This window comes from Arachis ipaensis, chromosome B5 (assembly GCF_059453495.1).
Source record: "Arachis ipaensis isolate K30076 ecotype BB chromosome B5, ASM5945349v1, whole genome shotgun sequence".
In the NCBI taxonomy this organism is placed as follows: Eukaryota; Viridiplantae; Streptophyta; class Magnoliopsida; order Fabales; family Fabaceae; genus Arachis; species Arachis ipaensis.
This window is the reverse complement of record NC_142440.1, coordinates 14,340,193-14,350,793: the sequence shown is the minus strand read 5'-3', so window position 1 is coordinate 14,350,793 and position 10,601 is coordinate 14,340,193.

The window sequence follows — 10,601 nt, the reverse complement described above, 5'->3', positions numbered from 1 at the left end:
AAATCTTATTCTTCTTTAGTAAATGTCCTTGTGAGGTTTCAATGATTCTTCACATCATTATTATTTGAAGATGAGCTAATTGATCATACAAATGGTGAATTTATTTGGGCTAAAAAGTTTTTGATTTATTATAACATGTGATTCAATTGCACTAATATGAGTATAATATATACTCATTCAAGAGTAAATAAAACGCACGTTATTCAACAATTTCCTGTTTCCAAAGTGCGCTACTCACCATGCATTATAAACGACTCTTCTTCTTCTTCCTCCATGAAAATAATTTTCTTGCCAAATTTGAAGATAATGGAACTTCAGAAATACACCCAAACGATTACAAAAATACACCCCAACGATTACAGAAATACACCCAAAGGATTACAGCAATACACCCAAACGGTTATAGGAATTCACCCAAACGATTATAGAAATACACCCAAAGGATTACAGAAATACACCCAAAGAATTACAAAAATACACCCAAAGAATTTAAAAAATACACCCAAAATTCGTTGAATTACACCTTATGCATATTTCAGAACTCTTTCTCTTTCTCCTCCTCATCTTCTGCTGCTTCTTCTTCTTCAAAAACGATTTCAGAGCTTGATGTCAAAAAATAATGAAAATCAAGAATAACGAAGAAAGAAAACAGAGAGAAAAATATGTAAATGAAGAAGAAGAACAGAAAGAGAAAGAAGAACGTGCAGCAAGAAGAAGTAGAAGAAGGAGAAAGAGAAGGCAAGAAACGAAAGAAAAGAAGAAGAAGAGGAAGAGGAAGAAGAACGTGCAAGAAGAAGAAGAACGAGAAAGAGAAAGCAAGAAACGAAAAAGAAGAAGAAGAAGAAGAAGAAGAGGAAGAGGAAGAAGAGCGTAGACCTTGCATTGCGTTTTTGGGGTTTATTCGTTAATTAACTTGTATGCAGAGCTTTTCTGTTGTAAAAAAGAGAATTTGTGATAACTTGTTGGCCTTAAACAAATAAGTATTGTAACATGTCCCCAAGTAGAAATTGAGAGATTTGTTCTGATAAGTATGAGTCTAGTAATCAGTCGGAGGCATTTAATAAGTGATTACGCTAGCCTATTTTGCGTATGAATATGAGCTATTGGGTGTCCACATATATATACAAGTGATCATACAATAAGTATCAAAAGTTTGAGAAGTAAATTTATCAACATTATCAAGGCGAATTGTTTTTATTCTATTTTCTGAAAATTGTGCTTTTAATTTTATAACTTGCACAAAGAGCCTCGCAAACATCAAGTTACGAGATGATAATAAACACACATGAGATTACCTTGAAAGATGCATCTATTAGAACCATAAAATATGTAAAAGATCTACATGATGGATGAATTGATTCACACATCACCTTTAATTTGCTCAACGAATTTAGGAAATTCAAATCCAATCTTTGTTACTGATGGCCTTTTTAATTAGTTTTCCTTGAGAGCATGTAGCATAATATAACTCATTGGATTAAAAAATCTTATTCTTCTTCAGTAAATGTCCTTGTGAGGTTTCAATGATTCTTCAAATCATTATTATTTGAAGATGAGCTAATTGATCATACAAATGGTGAATTTATTTGGGCTAAAAAGTTTTTGATTTATTATAACATGTGATTCAATTGCACTAATATGAGTATAATATATACTGAAAGAAAGCATAGATAATTTTTTTAATATGACTTTTTTATTTGAATGATAACTTGTAATACAAAAGAAATCATTCTCATCCTCATTTACTATTTTAATATAATATCCATTTTCACAAATATCTTTAAAACTTAACAAATTTTTTGAGACTTTGGAGATAATGACACATTATCTATAATGAGTTTTGTTCCTCTAAAGAAAATAAAATAACAGTTCTTCATTTGTACTAATAATGGTAGTAATACTTGCCTCTTCGTGTACAAGATTAGCAAAATAAATTTTACTTTTGAGAATAGTGTGTACTTACATTGTTCGCTAACAAATATCTTCTTCTTGTACCTTCATTATTTTCTTTACAAAAAAATGTGAAAATGCAATCTAACATATGATCTATTTTTATTTTTTTTTTTAAAATTCATAACTCAATCATTTTGTTAATGGATATATATGTAATGAGTTAAATCATATTCTTACTTGCATAGTTATTTTATTTATTGTACACATTATAATAATACAAATTTATTTATTGATTCTTTAAAACTTACATAGAAAGATAAATTTCAAAGTAAATACATTCAAATATAAATAAATAAAAACATACATTAATATATCAAAAACTATTCAATATTTTTATTATTGATTAAATGACCAATATTTTTTTCATAAACATCTTTACAAAAACAGACACATCACAATAAGTTGTGGTAGAAATATCTTTTAAAATAAAATTAGCTTTTATCTTTTCCTCGTTCCCTTTTAAAGATGACTCATAAAATTTAACCAAGTAATTTGGAGTGTGACAAATATGTGACTAATAATTTTTACCACTATACCACTATAATGATGATATCTGCTTTCTATATTTTTATTGTGGCTATTTTTTTTATTATTATCCCACTTTTTATAGAATCTTTTATTATGGAAGAATTTTTTCTTCTTTTCTTTGTCATATTTGTTACTAAAATATTGATTTTTATTATTTTTGGGATTACAATGTGTCACATTTATTTCAATGAATGGAGAAAAGTTATAGAGGTAAATTTCATGATTTTTCATGACCAATTCGTTACTCTATTTTGCTATAAGAAGACATGCAATTATTCAAAATATTTTGTATATTTTTTCTCTCAATATTGCTGCTACAGGAATATATTCGAGGTATGAAATGTTAAAAATATTTTCTCCAGCATATTTTTATCAGTAACATTTTTTCCACACAATTTTAATTGTGAGATTATTTTAACATTTCAGAATAACTATAAATGTAACTATTCATTTTGGGCATTTGGTTTAAAATCCTATAACTATAAATGTAACTATTCATTTTGGGTATTTGGAAGAATCACTGGTTTTTTGTGATAATACCTTTTCTCTAGCCTCTTCCATAATTCTGTTGGATTTTTTTTATAATAAGATATTCATTTTTTAATCTTTTGTTAAAATGACAACGAAAGAAAATTATTGCCATAATGCGATACTTTAGTGTTGTATTATTGTTTGCCTTAATGGCATTACAAGATCCATTGAGTCAAGGTGAATTTCAGCATCTATAATTCATGATAAATAATTTTTTTCAAAAATAAGTAGTAGTACAAATTTCAGACAAAAAAAATTTGACATAATTAAAATTTCTTATCTTAAGAGCATTCGTGCTATAACGTGTTGTGGAATTAAGACGAATAGATAGCATTAAAACTAGAAAATTAGAAGAGAATAAAAAAACTGTTATTAATTCTCAACATGTGTTACTCAATATAACATAACACATTCACACTAATATTGCATCTACAATATTCTTCTCAAAAGAGCCCAAAAAAAAAAACTACTTGAGATAAATAACTATATATTTTCTATGCAACATATTATTTTGAGTGTGTTAAAACCTTCTCTTTAGGATCTATGTATAAATTAAAATTTTGAATTAAATAATAGTAGAGTATTATTTACCTAACCCACTTATTAATTAGTACAAGCAAATTATAAAAATTCATGTTCCATTAATTAATAATATTTCATATTCCATTATATGACATCCAGAGTACTAATAATTTTATAATAGTTATAAGAGTACAAAAATATTTTACACTATAATTATTAAACCACTCTTCCACCTTAGCCCATGACAACAATAAAGACGTCTCACGGCCCACAAATTCAGCCCAACAGAATACACAAATTAAATTATAATTTAGTCTTTATCTTATCTTATAGTTATCTTTATCTTTATCTATATCTTATCTTTATCTAATTTTATTTTTCATAGGCCAATACTCTATATATACTTAGTTTTACCTTCATAGTTTACAATTCATTCAATCAATAATCAATAAAATTTCTTCATCTTTTTCTTTCACAATTCTTTTATTTTCCTATTCTTTCACAATTTTATTATGGTATCAGAGCTCCTCTTGAGCTCTGCTGACATCCATGGATCAAGGAGAAAGGGCACACCAGCAACTTCATCCGGAGTCTCTTTTGGACCTTTCGTCAGCCCAACACTTTTCTTTCATGGCACTTCCTTTCAATGAAGAAGCTCGTCCTTCAAACCAACTTGAGCTTCTGCCAAGTCCAACTACTCATTATCTTTGTTCTTTCAATACCTTTTCTACTGTTAACAATTCTTCAAATCGAGATTCATTCTTGAATACTTGGATCATTGATTCTGGTGCCACAGATCACATTGCATCAAATTTGTCTTGGTTTATTTCTTACACACAAATTTCTCCTATTATTGTTCATTTACCAAATGGTTCTCGAACTACTGTTTCTTATAAAGGCATCGTTCAATTTTCACCATCCTTGGTTCTTCATGATGTTCTTTATTTACCTCATTTCAACTTTAATATTATCTCTGTTTCAAAAATTACTTCAGCACTCATATGTGAACTCACTTTTTCATCTTCTTCTTGCACTCTACAGAGCAACAATTTGGGGACAATTGATTTGGCCAGAATGAGAGAGGGATTATATGTCTTTGAACCTAATTTCGGTAAAAATTCATCCACTACACACTCCATAAATTCCATCCAATCTCCACCCATTACACCTTCCAATATATGGCATTTTCGTTTAGGACACCTTTCTGGGCAAAGACTTAATCATTTACATAAACAATTTCCTTTTATCTCTATGCATCGTGACGAGGCTTGTGACATTTGTCATCTTTCTAAACAAAAGAAACTTTCTTTTTCTCAAAGTTTTAACAAAGCTAATGCAAGTTTTGATTTATTACACTTTGATATTTGGGGTCCGTTTCGACAAAATTCTATTCATAATCATAAATATTTTTTTACTATTGTTGATGATTTTAGCCGCTTTACATGGGTTACTTTATTAAAATCAAAAGGAGAAGTACAGAATCAAATAAAAAATTTTATTACTTTAATTGAAACACAATTCAACTCCAAAGTCAAAACTATTCGTTCTGATAATGGACCAGAATTTATTTTACCTGATTTTTATGCTTCAAAGGGCATTATTCATCAACGTAGTTGTGTTGAAACTCCTCAACAAAATGGAAGGGTAGAACGCAAGCATCAACATATTTTGAATATAGCTCGTGCTCTTATGTTTCAATCTAATTTACCATCATCTTTTTGGTCTTATGCTGTTAGACATGCTGTTTATTTACTTAATAGAGTTCCATCATCCGCAATTAATTTTAAAACACCATTTGAGATTTTACTCAATCTTCCACCAAATTATCATGACATTAAAGTTTTTGGATGCTTATGTTTTGTTTCTACCCAAATGACAAATAGATCAAAATTTGATCCAAGAGCCAAAAAGGCTGTATTTATTGGCTTTCAATCTGGTTTTAAAGGGTATATTGTTTATGTTTTAGAAGATAAAAGAATTGAGATTTCTAGAAACGTAATTTTTTATGAAAAGATCTTGCCCTTAGTCACAAAAAATGTCCAATTTCAGACACTTAGCCCAACATTGCCAAACACACCTTCTCAAAAACAAGATTCGGTTAGTCTTCCAGTTGAACCCTCACCTATACCCATTGACCCAACTCCACCTAGTTCTTTATTTTCTCCAACAACCTCTCCTTCTTCCTCACTATCGTTTCCTAACCAAGTTGAACCCATGACCACCGAATCCCTTTCAATACTAGACACCAGCCCACCATCACCTTCTCATCCCCCGTCACCTTCTTCACCACCTGAGCAACCCCATCCTCGTCATTCCGACCGGCCTCACCGACCTCCAGCATATCTCTCTGATTACTTGTGTAATTCCTCTCTCATCTCTACAAATCAATCTCCCTCAAAGTGCAAGTATCCTTTATCTTCAGTCATGTCTTTTTCTTCTCTTTCATCTTCACATAAAAAGTTTCTTTTATCTCTACATTCTGACGTTGAGCCAAAGTCTTTTAAGGACGCCAATCAACACTCTAATTGGCGTAGTGCTATGAAAGATGAGTTGGATGCTCTTGAGCTGAACAAAACTTGGCGTCTTGTTGATTGCCCTGCAGGGGTTAAGCCGGTTGGCTGTAAATGGGTCTATCGCATCAAACGCAAGCCTGATGGTTCAGTTGATCGATATAAAGCACGCCTTGTGGCTAAAGGGTTCACTCAAACTGAAGGTGTTGATTTCTTGGAAACTTTCTCCCCTGTTGTCAAGCCTGCCACTATCAGATTAGTTTTGGCATTGGCCTCTATGAAGCATTGGCCTATACATCAGTTGGATGTCAATAATGCTTTCTTACATGGGGATCTTTCTGAGGATGTTTATATGACTCTGCCACCCGGATTTATATCTCCTCAACCGAATCAATGCTGTAAGCTACTAAAGTCACTGTATGGTTTACGACAATCTAGTCGTATGTGGTATGACAAACTTTCTCATCTTTTGCTATCTCATGGATATCAGCAGACCTCATCTGATTATAGTTTATTTGTCAAATTCATTGGTGATCAAATTTCTATCCTTTTAGTCTATGTTGACGACATTGTTCTCACTGGTAATTCTATTTCTGAACTTGCTGCCATCAAGTCTATTTTACACCAACACTTCCGAATTAAAGACTTGGGCCCATTAAAATATTTTTTGGGTATTGAAGTTGCTCAATCAGAGAAGGGAATTTGCTTATCTCAGAGAAAATATTGTCTTGATCTTTTGGAGGATTCTGGTTTATTAGGTGCTAAACCTGCCTCTGTTCCAATGGATAGTACCACAAGACTATATCAAGACCAAAGTCCCTTGCTATCCGACCCTTTTGTATATCGTCGTTTGGTTGGCCGTCTTATCTATCTCACCACTACTCGACCGGACATCATGTATGCTACTCAACAATTAAGTCAATTCATGGCATCTCCTACTGAATCTCATCTTCAAGCTGCCAAGCATGTGTTACGATATCTGAAAACTAGTCCCGGCAAAGGACTTTTCTTTCCAAGGGAATCAGAAATTCAGCTTCTCGGCTTCAGTGACTCTGATTGGGCCGGATGTCCTGACACTCGGCGATCTTTAACAGGTTATTGTTTCTTCTTAGGCAGTTCTTTAGTCTCTTGGAAGACCAAGAAACAAACCACCGTTGCCCGCTCTTCCACGGAAGCAGAATATCGTGCACTTGCCAACACAACTTGTGAACTTCAATGGATAATAAATGTGTTACAATTTTTACGCATCTCTCCTATTCGCCCACCAGTTTTATATTGTGATAATCAGAGTGCTCTTCATATTGCTGCTAACCCGGTTTTTCATGAACGGACCAAACATTTAGAGGTTGATTGTCACTTGGTTCGACAAAAAGCTCAAGCTGGAGTGATGAAACTTCTCCCAATTCCCTCTTCTGGGCAACTAGCTGACATCTTCACCAAGCCTTTGTCTCCTCAACCCTTCCATCTTAATCTGAATAAGCTTAGTGTTCTTGACATCTTTCATCCTCCAGCTTGCGGGGGCGTATTAAACCACTCTTCCACCTTAGCCCATGACAACAATAAAGACGTCTCACGGCCCACAAATTCAGCCCAACAGAATACACAAATTAAATTATAATTTAGTCTTTATCTTATCTTATAGTTATCTTTATCTTTATCTATATCTTATCTTTATCTAATTTTATTTTTCATAGGCCAATACTCTATATATACTTAGTTTTACCTTCATAGTTTACAATTCATTCAATCAATAATCAATAAAATTTCTTCATCTTTTTCTTTCACAATTCTTTTATTTTCCTATTCTTTCACAATTTTATTAATAATCATTACCATATAGATCGATATGAATACCAAACTTCAAATAAAAAGCAAGTGAATAATTGAAACATGTTGTAAAATAACTAAATAAATAAGAAAGAGGTAACAAATATAAATATGAAATATAATTAAATAACTCTAGTAATATTCACCACAATTACTATTTTAATATAAAAGAGATGATTTATATATATATATATAAATAATATATGTAGTAATGTATGAAAGAAAGAGAGAAGAAAAGTCAGTGTAAATAAAAAGAGAGAATTGTTATTATTGTATAAGAAAAATATTATAGTAAAAGAGGAGAGAGGAATGCTTTATTTTGTATTATTGTGTGTTATACGTAAAGGCTATGATGCCTTATTTATAGTAGTACAAAATCAACCTTCATTAAAGGTTGGTCTTCAAATTTCTTCCTTGAAAATAAATCTTTGCATGGGAAAGATTATTAACCGCCCAATTGATAAATGGGCATTCATTTCATGTTTATCCCAACACTCCCCCTTGAATGCCCATTAAGGATTATGCCTCGTTAAAACCTTACTAAAGAAAACCCAATGGGAAAAAACCTTAGTGAAGGAAAAAGAGTACAATATCCTTTAGTGATGGGGACTGCCTCATTAAAAACCTTGTCAAGAAAAACCCAATGGGAAAAAACCTGACCAAGGGAAAAAGAGTACAGTCTCCCCCTCTTGCCGACATCATTTAATGTCTCGAAATCGACGCATTCCAATCTCATGTACCAATCTTTCAAAGGAGGATTTTGGGAGTGATTTTGTGAATAAATCTGCCAGATTGTCACTTGAGCGGATCTGTTGCACATCAATTGTCCCTTGATTTTGAAGATCATGAGTGAAGAAGAATTTGGGAGAAATATGCTTTGTTCTATCGCCTTTGATGTATCCACCCTTAAGTTGAGCAATGCATGCTGTATTATCTTCAAACAGGACAGTTGGAGCTATCTTATGATCAATTAGTCCACATGATGACAGAATATATTGAATCAGACTCCTCAGCCAAAAACACTCGCGACTAGCTTCATGAATCGCCAGTATTTCAGCATGATTAGAGGAGGTTGCTGCTATCGTCTGTTTCGTGGACCTCCATGATATAGCTGTACCACCATATGTGAATAGGTATCCTGTTTGAGACCTCCCTTTATGTGGATCAGACAGGTATCCGGCATCTGCATAGCCAACTAGTTGTGACTTGGATCCATAGGGATAAAATAATCCCATATCAACCGTCCCATGAAGATATCGAAAGATTTGTTTGATTCCACTCCAATGTCTTCTGGTTGGAGAGGAACTATATCTTGCTAGTAAATTCACAGCAAATGATATATCGGGTCGCGTATTATTAGCAAGATACATTAGCGCTCCAATGGCACTAAGATATGGTACTTCAGGACCAATGATATCTTCATTTTCTTCTTTAGGACGGAATTGATCATTTTTCACATCCAAAGATCTTACGATCATTGGGGTACTTAATGGATGTGACTTATCCATATAAAATCTTTTCAAGATCTTTTCTGTGTATGTTGTTTGATGAATAAAGATCCCACTTTTTATATGCTCAATCTGCAGGCCGAGACAAAATTTAGTTCTTCCAAGATCTTTCATCTCAAACTCTTCTTTTAGAATTTTTATAATTGTTGGAATCTCTTCAGGAGTCCCAATGATATTTAAATCATCAACGTACACAGCAATTATAATGAATCCGGATGCAGATTTCTTTATGAAAACACACGGGCATATATCATCATTCTTGAATCCGTTTTTGGCCAGATAATCAGTAAGACGATTATACCACATTCGTCCAGATTGCTTTAGACCATATAAAGATCTTTGCAATTTGACTGAGTATAACCCTTGCGAATATTCATTGGATGGTTTAGATATCTTTAGTCCTTCAGGGACTTTCATATAGATATCACGATCTAATGAGCCGTATAAATAGGCTGTTACCACATCCATTAAATGCATATGCAGTTTATGATATGCAGATAAACTGACCAAATAACGCAATGTTATCGCATCCACTACAGGGGAATACGTTTCTTCATAATCTATACCGGGCCTTTGTGAAAAACCTTATGCCACAAGTCGGGCTTTATAGCGTACAACTTCATTTTTCTCATTTCGTTTTCTCACAAATACCCACTTATATCCAACAGGTTTTACATCTTCAGGTGTACGGACTACAGGTCCAAAGACTTCACGTTTTGCAAGTGAGTCTAATTCAGCCTTCATGGCTGCTTCCCATTTTGGCCAATCATTTCTTTGTCGACATTCTTCAACTGATCTTGGCTCAAGATCCTTACTTTCATGCATGATATCTAATGCCACATTATATGCAAATATTTCATTGACAATTGTCTTATTTCGGTCCCATTTCTCTCCTGTAAAGACATAATTTATCGAGATCTCGTCATTTTCACAATTTTCAGGTACCTGAACGTCTTCTGGCGTTATATCAGAATTTTGGACAACTGCGGGTGTCTCTACTATGTCTTTTTCAACAGGAATAGTATTTACCTCTTTTCTCTTTCGAGGATTTCTATCTTTAGAACCGACAGGCCTGCCACGCTTCTGGCGTGTATTTGCTTCAGTGGCTATTTTTCCTACTGGGACATCAATTCGAATTGGGACATTTTCCGCCCTGCCACGCTTCTGGCGTGAATTCGCTTCAGTAGCTACTTGTCCTACTGGGACATCAATTCGAATTGAG